Genomic DNA, 10,808 nt, shown 5'->3' with positions numbered 1-10,808 from the left:
TCCTCGTCTATGGATCCGAAGCCATCATCCCGACCGACGTCGAGTTCGACTCGCCGCGCGTCACGATGTACACCAAAGCAGAAGCAAGAGAAGCACGCGAAGACGGCGTCGACCTGCTCGAAGAGGCGCGCCTTCTGGCACTTAGCCGCTCGGCTATCTACCAGCAAGGCATGAGGCACTACCACAGCAAGAAGACCAAGCCTCTCGCATTCCGCGAAGGCGACCTCGTCCTCCAACTCGTCCAAGAGTAGGCAGGCCAGCACAAGCTGTCCTCTCCATGGGAAGGCCCGTTCATCGTGAGCAGGGCTTTGCGCGACCGCAACGCCTACTACCTCATCGATGCACGCAAATCGAAGAAGCGCAAGAGGGGCACCACCGGCGAAGAAACGACCCGGCCGTGGAACATGGAACTCCTCTGTCCGTTTTACAGTTAGCCGAACGAATGTATGTATCAACACCCTTTGTAAGCATATGAAACTTTGGGGTCCCCGAACGAGACTCAGGGGCTGCCTTTTGCCGACCAATTTATTGCGTCCATATTTCACACCACTTTACTACCGAACCCGGCAGCCGGCTTGACAAGCTCGACCCGGGGGCTCGAGGGCTGGCCGGCTCGATCATCACCCCGCCACTTCACTTAGTGATTCCTGATAAGTTAGGATGCCGCGGCTCCCCACCGGCCAAGCCGGATTGCCGTCAGACGGCCCAGTGGGTGTTTCACTCGCGCTCAACGTTTTAAGGACCCAACTCCTGCGGCCGCCGCTTGAAGAGCCGAACTCCTTGTCACGGACCGGAGCCTCGGCCGTCTGACTCGCGGGGGGGAGTTTCAGAGAGGAGCAACGCACAAAATAAGTTCAAAAAAAGCAGAAGGCAAAAAGCAAATAAACACTCACAACATTTACACATAAATGTTTCAAGCAAAGGCCCACAGCCCGAGTTCATTACACCCTGAAAACCCACAGTGGGTGGGTGGACCTGCTACTTAACAGAATTTTCTACAAAAGATTCCCAGGCATTCCCAGCGCCGCGTCGCGACGTCGACGGCTCCCCCCGGCCGGCCTCCGGGTCCAGCGAAGCACCGGTGTCCTCTTCGACCTCCACGTCGCCGTAGACGCCCGTCTCCTCCGAGCTGCCCTCCGGGTCGCGAAGAAGCAAGCCGTAGTCGTTGCCATCCAAAACCGCGCCGTCTTCCGTCCATTCCGGATGGAACTCGTCGTGGAAGGCGAACTCGGCGATATAGCTGGCCCGAGAGGCGATCCGGCCAGCCTGCTCCTGTAGCAACTGCTCCGAGCCAGCGCACTGACCCATCGGCGCGTCCAGCTGAAGATCCGGATGCCAAGACAGTGCGATCCAGAGCGCCATCCCAGCACCGGTCCGGGCGGCGGAAACACGCCAGTCACTAAGGCGATCCGGGCCCATCTCCAACCAACACGCCAGATGCGAGAAGCTGCGCCGATGGACGGAATTCGGCCACAAGGCCGCCATCATCGCGGTACCGACTTGGGACAGCCGCTCCATCTGTGTCCCCAAGGCCCGCAGCCGGGCCTCAGCAGCGGCAATGATCTCCGGGAAGGTCCAGGCCGTCAGCGGATCCGTCCCGGACCCAACAACACCGGTCGGGTCGCACTGATAGTGGACGGCTTCCTTCGCCAGCCGCTGCGTCTCCGGAAAGGCCCCTGCAGCCAAAGATGAAGCAAGTCAGAAGAGCAACAAAGAAGAAAGGGCCGGGTCCCGACCCGGCAAACAACGAAGAAGCAGGACTTACTGGAGAAAGACTCTTCCAGGTGCTGCGTCTCAAGCAACGTACCACGTCGCTCCCGCTCCAAGACACGGTCCCGCTCCCCGAGTGCCTTCTCCAGGTCTGCCGCCTTAGCAAGGGACGCCTTCAGCTCAGTGTCCTTGTCTTCGGCCGCCTTCTAGGCCGCCTCACAGCAGCGAGCCTCGGCCTGACGGGCCTCCTCAGCCGTGGTGGCGTGCTCCCGCAGACGCTCCACCTCCGCCTGGAGCCGGCCCTTGTCGTCGGCCAGCTAGCCGAGCTGCTGGTCCGCCTCGACCAAGGCTTGTTGCACCTCCACCGCCTTGGCGGCCTCCGCCTTAAGAAGCTCCACCTCGGCCTCGAGGCGGCTCTTGTGACCCGCCAGCTGCTCATGCAGCCGGTTAGCCTTGTCAAGAGACCGCCGGGCCGCGGCCGCCTCCGCCCTCGCCTGCGCCGCCTCGACGCCGAGATGGTCAGAATCAGCAACGAGCCGGTCACAGTGATGACCAGCCCAGAACAGCCGGATCAGCTAAGACAGCACCTCGGCTGTAAAAAAGAAGAACTCAGCAGAAAGAAAGAAAAATAAGACAGGCCTAAGATTTGGCCCAACTGTTACACAGTTGGCCCGAATATCGGGGGCTACACCCAGTGGATGCGCTAGCGCGCCCCCACTAGAAGAAAAGAACTCAACAAAGTACCTGTGGCAACGCGAAGCTCCTCCTCCTTGGTAGCAACCTGCTCCTTGAGCTCCCGATGCTTGCCCAAGAGCCAGTTGAAGGCGGCAACCCGGAAGGCGTCAAGGTGCTGAAGAGAAGACCAAAGTCAACACAAGGCCAACGCTCCTAAGGTTCGACCCAACTACTACATAGTTGGCCCGAACCTCGGGGGCTACACCCAGTGGGTGCGCTGGCGCGCCCCCACAGAAATAAAATCACAAGAAAACAAGAAGAAGGACTTACCAGGACAGCGCGCTCCAGGTCGCGCGTCCACTCCGTCTCAGCCTAGGCGAAGGCCTCAAGGCGCTTCGTCCGACCTCGCAGACGGCGGCTGACGGCATCCAGCGCCGCCTCTTCCTGGGTCTGGGGCCCGAAGACGGTCGCGCCCCCGCTCCGCGTAGGCTGCGACATGGCAGCTCGGCGCCCGCCCTGTCGGGGAACCAAGGCGTGCCCCCTTCTGGCCGCTTGCGACGCGGCCAGCACCTCCTCCGACGCCCCTTCCGGCGCCGACGGTGATCCGGACACCGGGGCGCCTTGCGTCGCCACCTTAGGCACCGCCGCCTGCGGTGCCTCCTCCATAGCCGACGACACCTCCGGCGCCGCTGCCTACGGCGCCCCCTCCAGGACGCCGCCTCCACCACCATCAGCCCCCGCGCGCTCGACAATGTTGGCTCGCAGCGGGATCTCGCCCCCGACCTCCACGACCTCCTGGTCGAGGAGCACCACCTCGGGCCGGCCCCCACAGCCGTGCTCCCTCACCAACGACGGTTCAAAAACCGTCGCCTCCACCACCATGCCCTCCGGCATCTCGTGCCAGGCCGGCTCTGCGCTACCTCGCGCCCACGCCGCCGCCGCGTCGGTCCAAGCCCGGACCGACACCGCCTCTAGCTCCGCCTCGTCTCGGTTCCTGTCACGCCAGGCGAAGGCCTCGGCGTCTTCTGGGTCCAGGCCGAGGTCCAGGCCGAGGCCATGTGCAGGAGTTCGCCGGGTCTGCCAAGGCGGGCAGAGACGGTCCCCGCCGGCTTGGCGAGCCGGTTGAGGCAATCCTGCTGGGTGTTGGCGGCGCGGAGGAGCTCACGCATCCGCCCGATGCGCTCCTTGAGCTCCTCGCCCGCGAGTTGGTCGAGGCCGACCGCGGCTGCCTCCGCAGCACGCATGTTCTTGACTGGGGTCTCGTAGACGGTCCGGCCGGCGCCGAAGGCCTGGCCGATCGCTCCTCCCTGGACGCGAGTATCAGCAGCCCGACTTGGCTTGGCCGCGGCGGGCGAGAATCCGTGGGTGGCGGCGTGCTCCATCTGAGCAGCTTCTAGGCGGTGTCTGGTGGCGGCCAGCATTTCGGATAGGTCCAGCATTTGCTGGCGCCTGTCCTCGAGCTGGGTCCGGGCTTCAGCGATGTTGGTGGCGTCGATGTCAGTGCCGATGAGGATGCGGAGGCTCTGCATCGCGGCGCGCAGCGGGTCGGACGGCTCCGTCCGTGCTGTGGCGGCCGCGGCTTCGGCGGCTCTTCTCGCCTTGCTCGACAAGGAAGAGGCGCCATCGCCGGTGACAAAGACCTCTACGTGGGCGTCCATCGCCTCGGAAGTGAATCCGCCGCTGAGAGAAAGCGGGGAGTCAAAGTAGCTGAGCACCTCGCTAGGGTACTCGTCGGCCGCGAGCGCGTCGGAGATGCGTAGCACCGTGAAGGAGGCGGGGAGCGCGCCGATGACGTCGTCCGCCAGAGCGACGGACTCGTCGGAGTAGGAGACGGGCCCCGTCCGAAGCATGCTTCCGGCCAGCTCCTCGAGCTGCCCCACGGTGGGCGCCAACTATCGTGGTGGGCACACGGCAGATGCCAAGGGATGGCTAAAGAGAGGAGGAGGCTCGAGGGCGGTGGTGGGCTTCGGAGGCGAGGTTGATATGCGTGGGCAGGGGACGCCGGACATACCCAGGTTCGGGGCTCTCCGGAGAGATAACATCCCTAGTCCTACCGAGTTTAGTTGGATGGTCGATAGTACAATGTCGCTCCTGGAGCTGTATGGAGGAGGAAGGAGGATGGCCAAGGCTCGGGCTGCTCCTTCCCTCTGGTGTGACTATGCAGTGGCTAGTCCTATCTGGTGTGGCTTTGCATGCCGGGGATCTTACATATCATGCTCATGCCTCTGTAGGCGTGGACTCCTGGGGGGTTTTATAGATCAACCCTCCCAGGGTTACAATGGTAATATGCCGAGTCGGTGGGTCCGTATTGTCAGCGTCCGGGGTACCGGGCTGGGTCCCGCTTGGGGGCTTGTGGTTCGCCGGGTTCCCCTAGGTGCGGGCCCTGCGTGCCTAGGGGGACTGTGCGCCGTCTTGTCGATCGTCATGGCGTGGCCGAGTCGAGCCGCGCACAGTGTTCTCTGTCAGGCCGCCGCTTGTTGTTGTCAGCGGTGAGGGCGGGAACATTGTTGCCGCGCCAACCCTGGTCAGCGGGTAGGTAAGGGGCACTGTTGCCACGCTCTGGCTGACCACGGGCATGGGCGGGGGCACTGTAGTCTTGGTCATCAGTGATTGAGGTCTCGTCCCATCGTGCGGCCAGGATGGGACGGGAGCTGGCCCGTGGCTGGGTTGCCGTGGACGCCACGGGTGGGTTGGCTTGCGGGGGAAGCCAAGGTTGCGCCGGGTTGAGTTGCCTTGCGCCAGCCACTGCGGCCGGGTCGACGTACCTTGCCGAGTCGAGGGTCTTGGCCGGGTTGCGCGCCTTGCCGGGTCGAGCAACCCGGCTTGGCGCACGCCGGTTTGCGGGGTGATGCGGGCCCTGCTGTTTTTGAAATAGATCCGGGTTCCGTTGCCTGCCCGGGGTTCATCCCCCCAACAGGTACTATCTCAGGTTTCATGGCCTCAAGCCATCTGTCGGAATCTGGGATCATCATAGCTTCTTCATAGTTTGTAGGTTCGCCTTGGTCTAGTAACATGACTTCCAAGACAGGATTATCGTACCACTCTAGTGCAGATCGTGCTCTGGTCGACCTACGAAATTCAGTAGTAACTTGATCTGAAGTTTCATTATCACCATCATTAGCTTCCTCTCTAGTTGGTCTAGGCATCATGGGAACAGTTTGCTCTGATGTACTACTTTCCAATTCAAGAGAAGGTACATTTACCTCATCAATTTCTACTTTCCTCCCACTCACTTCTTTCAAGAGAAACTCCTTCTCTAGAAAGGACCCACTCTCAGCAACAAAAATCTTGCCTTCGGATTTGTGATGGAAGGTGTACCCAATTGTTTCCTTAGGGTATCCTATGAAGACGCACTTCTTCGATTTGGGTTCAATCTTATCAAGCTGAAGCCTTTTGACATAAGTGTCGCAACCCCAAATTTTAAGAAAGGACAGCTTAGGTTTCTTGCCAAACCACAGTTCATAAGGTGTCGTCTCAATGGATTTGTACAGTGCCCTATTTAACGTGAATGTGGTTGTCTCTAATGCATAACCCCAAAATGATAGTGGTAAATCTGTAAGAGACATCATATATCGCACTATATCTAATAAAGTGTGGTTACGATCTTTGGACACACCATTACACTGTGGTGTTCCAGGTGGCGTGAGTTGTGAAACAATTCCGCATTGTTTTAAATGAAGGCTAAACTCGTAACTCAAATATTCGCTTCCGCGATTAGATCGTAGAAACTTTATTTTCTTGTTACGATGATTCTGCACTTCACTCGGAAATTCTTTGAACTTTTCAAATGTTCCAGAGTTGTGTTTCATTAAGTAGATATACCCATATCTGCTCAAATCATCTGTGAAGGTCAGAAAATGACGATACCTGCCGCGTGCTTCAACACTCATCGGACAACATACATCGGTATGTATTATTTTTAATAACTCATTAGCTAGCTCCATTGTTCCGGAGAACAGAGTTTTTGTCATCTTGCCCATGAGGCATGGTTCGTAAGTATCAAATGATTCATAATCAAGTGATTCCAAAACTCCATCTTGCATGGACTTTCTTCGTGCGCTTTACATCAATATGACCTAAACGACAGTGCTACAAGTATGTTGCACTATCATTATCAACTTTGCATCTTTTGGCATCAATATTATGAATATGTGTATCACTACGATCGAGATTCAATAAACCATTTACATTGGGTGTATGACCATAGAAGGTTTTATTCATGTAAATAGAACAATAATTATTCTCTGACTTAAATGAATAACCGTATCGCAATAAACATGATCTAATCATATTCATGCTCAACAAAAACACCAAATAACACTAATCCGGAAGGTAGAGGGGGTGTGCGATGGTGATCTTATCAACCTTGGAATTACTTCCAACACACATCGTCACCTCGCCCTTAACTAGTCTCTGTTCATTTTGCAATTCCTGTTTCGAGTTACTAATCGTAGCAACTGAGTCGATATCAAATACCCAGAGGCTACTATGAACACTAGTAAAGTACACATAAATAACATGTATATCATATATACCTTTGTTCACTTTGCCATCCTTCTTATCCGCCAAGTATTTTGGGTAGTTTCACTTCCAGTGACCATATCCTTTGCAGTAGAAGGACTCAGTTTCAGGCTTAGGTCTAGCTTTGGGTTTCTTCATGGGAGTGGAAACTTATTTGCCATTCTTCTTGAAGTTCCATTTCTTTCCCTTTTGCCATTTTTCTTGAAACTAGTGGTCTTGTTAACCATCAACTTTTGATGCTCTTTCTTGATTTCTACCTTCGCTGATTTCAGCATCACGAAGAGCTCGGGAATCGTTTTCGTCATCCCATGCATATTATAGTTCATCACAAAGTTCTATTATCTTGGTGATGGTGAATAGAGAACTCTATAAATCACTATCTTATCTGGAAGATTAGCTCCCACTTGATTCAAGTGATTGTACTACCCGGACATTCTGAGCATATGTTCATTGGCTGAGCTATTCTCCTCCATCTTATAGGCAAAGTACTTGTCAGAGACATGGGCATGAGTCTAAAATACCAATTTCAGCTCTTGGAACATCTCATATGGTTTGTTGCATTCAAAACAGTTTTTGAAGTCTCGGTTCTAAGCCCTAAAGCATGGTGCACTAAACTATCAAATAGTCATCATATCAAGCTTGCCAAACGTTCATAACGTCTGCATCTGCTCCTACAACAGGCTTGTCACCTAGCGGTGCATCAAGGACATAATTCTTCTATGTAGCAATGAGGATAATCCTCCGATCACAGACCGTGTCTGCATCATTGCTACTATTATATTTCATCTTAGTTTTCTCTAGGAACATATCAAAAACATAGGGGAGCTACAATGCGAGCTATTGATCTACAATATAATTTGCAAATACTATCAGGACTAATTTCATGATAAATTAAAGTTCAATTAATCAAATTACTTAAGAACTCCTACTTAGATAGACATCCCTCAAGTCATCTAAATGATACATGATCCAAATCAACTAAACCATGTCCGATCATCATGTGAGATGGAGTAGTCATCGACGATGAACATCTCTAAGTTGATCATATCTACTATATGATTCACGTTCAACCTTTCGGTCTCCAATGTTCCAAGGCCATGTCTGTACATGCTAGGCTCGTCAAGTTTAACCCGAGTATTCCGCATGTGCAAAACTGTCTTGCACGCGTTGTATGTGAACGTAGAACCTATCACATTCGATCATCACGTGGTGTCTCAGCACGAAGAACTGTCGCAACGGTGCATACTCAGGGAGAACACTTATACTAAGGGATCATCTTATAATGCTACCGTCTTACTAAGCAAAATAAGATGCATAAAGATAAACATCACATCCAATCAAATATGTGACATGATATGGCCATCATCATCTTGTGCTTTTGATCTCCATCTCCAAAGCATCGTCATTATCTCCATCATCACCGGCTCGACACCTTGATGTCCATCGTTGCGTCGTGGTCGTCTCGCCAACTATTGTTTCTACAACTATCGCTACCACATAGTGATAAAGTAAAGCAATTACATGGCATATGCATTTCATACAATAAAGAGACAACCATAAGGCTCCTGCTGGTTGCCGATAACTTTTACATAACATGATCATCTCATACAATAACGTATATCACATTATGTCTTCACCATATCACATCACAACATGCCCTGCAAAAGCAAGTTAGACATCCTCTACTTTGTTATTGCAAGTTTTACATGGCTGCTATGGGCTTCTAGCAAGAACCGTTCTACCTACAGCACAAAATCCACAACGGTGATTTATTAAGTTTGTTGTTTTAACCTTCAACAAGGACTGACCGCAGTCAAATTCGATTCAACTAAAGTAGGATAAACAGACACCCGCCGGCCACCTTTAAGCAAAACTAGTTGCATGTCTGTTAGTGGAACCGGTCTCATGAACGTGGTCATGTAAGGTTGGTCCAGGCCGCTTCATCCAACAATACCGCCGAATCAAAATAAGACATTGGTGGTAAACAGTATGACTATCACCGCTCATAATTTTTTGTGTTCTACTCGTGCATATCATCTATGCATAAACCTGGCTCTGATACCACTATTGGGGAACGTAGCATGCAATATCAAAACAATTCCTATGCTCACACAAGATCTATCTAGGAGATGCATAGCAACAAAAGGGGAAAGAGTGTCTACATACCCTCGTAGACCAAAAGAGGAAGCATTTGACAACGCGGTTGATGTAGTCGAACTTCTTCTAGCTCCGACCGATCAAGTACCATACGTACGACACCTCCGAGTTCTGCACACGTTCAGCTTGATGACGTCCCTGGTCCTCTTGATCCAACAAGCTATGAAGGTAGTAGATGAGTTCCGTCAGCACAACGGCGTGGTGACGGTGATGGTGAAGTGATCCGTGCAGGGCTTCGCCTAAGCACCGCGGGAATATGACCGGGGTGTAAACTGTGGAGGGGGACACCGCACACGGCTAACAATTGATGTTGTGTGTTCTAGGCGCCCCCCTCCCCACATATATATAGGTGGAAGGGGATGAGAGGCATCCAAGGGGCGCCCCAAGTTGGATCCGAATCCTACTTGGTGTTTCCCAAGTGGCGCCCCCCTTACCTTGTATAAACAATGGGGAAGGAAAGAGGGGGGAGAGGGAAGGAAGGGGGAGTCCTACTCCACACTTTCCTTGCCCTCCCCTCTTTCCTTCACCTCCTCATAGGGCTGGCCTATATAGGGGCGCACTGGCCCCTTGTGGGCTGGTGTGTTCCCTCTCTTGGCCCATAAGGCCGATATCTTTGCCGTAGGTGCCTGAAACTCCTTTCCGGTGACTCGATAAGTACCCGGTACCCTCCGGAACACTTACGATGTCAGAATACCATCGTCCTATATATCGATCTTTAACTCTCGACCATTTCGAGACTCCTCATGATGTCCGTGATCTCATCCGGGACTCTGAACAACATTCGGTCACCAAATCACATAACTCATATAATACAATATCGTCATCGAACGTTAAGCGTGCGGACCCTACAGGTTCGAGAACTATGTAGACATGACCGGGACACCTCTCCGGTCAATAACCAATTGCGGAACCTAGATGCTCATATTGGCTCCCATATATTCTACGAAGATGTTTATCGGTCGAACCGTTATGGCAACATACGTTATTCCCTTTGTCATTGGTATGTTACTTGCCCGAGATTCAATGATCGGTATCTTCATACCTAGTTCAATCTCGTTACCGGAAAGTCTCTTTACTCATTTCGTAATACATCATCCTGCACCTAACTCATTAGACACTTTGCTTGCAAGGCTTCTTATGATGTGTATTACCGAGAGGGCCCAGAGATACCTCAGTGATACTCGGAGTGACAAATTATAATCTCGATCTATGCCAACCCAACAAACACCTTAAGAGATACCTATAGAACATCTTTATAATCATCCAGTTACGTTGTGACGTTTGATAGCACGCAAGGCATTGTTCCGGTATCCAGGAGTTGCATAATCTCATAGTCGAAGGAATATGTATTTGACATGAAAAAAGCAATAACAATAAAACTGAATGATCATAATGCTAAGCTAATGGATGGTATTGTCCATCACATCATTCTCCTAATGATGTGATCCCGTTCATCAAATGACAACACATGTCTATGGTTAGGAAACTTAACCATCTTTGATTAACGAGCTAGTCTAGTAGACGCTTACTAGGGACACGGTGTTTTGTCTATCTATACACACATGTATAAAGTTTTCGGTTAATACATTTCTAGCATGAATAATAAACATTTATCATGAAGTAAGGAAATATAAAATAACAACTTTATTATTGCCTATAGGGCATATTTCCTTCACTACCACAACCGTGTGCATGCTCCTAGTTCGCCCTTGTCATGCGGTCGTGCGCGTGTGCGCGCATGCCCA

The sequence above is a fragment of the Triticum dicoccoides genome, chromosome 2B, assembly GCF_002162155.2.
Source record: "Triticum dicoccoides isolate Atlit2015 ecotype Zavitan chromosome 2B, WEW_v2.0, whole genome shotgun sequence".
Classification (NCBI taxonomy): Eukaryota; Viridiplantae; Streptophyta; class Magnoliopsida; order Poales; family Poaceae; genus Triticum; species Triticum dicoccoides.
The sequence above is the reverse complement of the archived record's forward strand: the minus strand, read 5'-3'. Positions refer to the sequence as shown.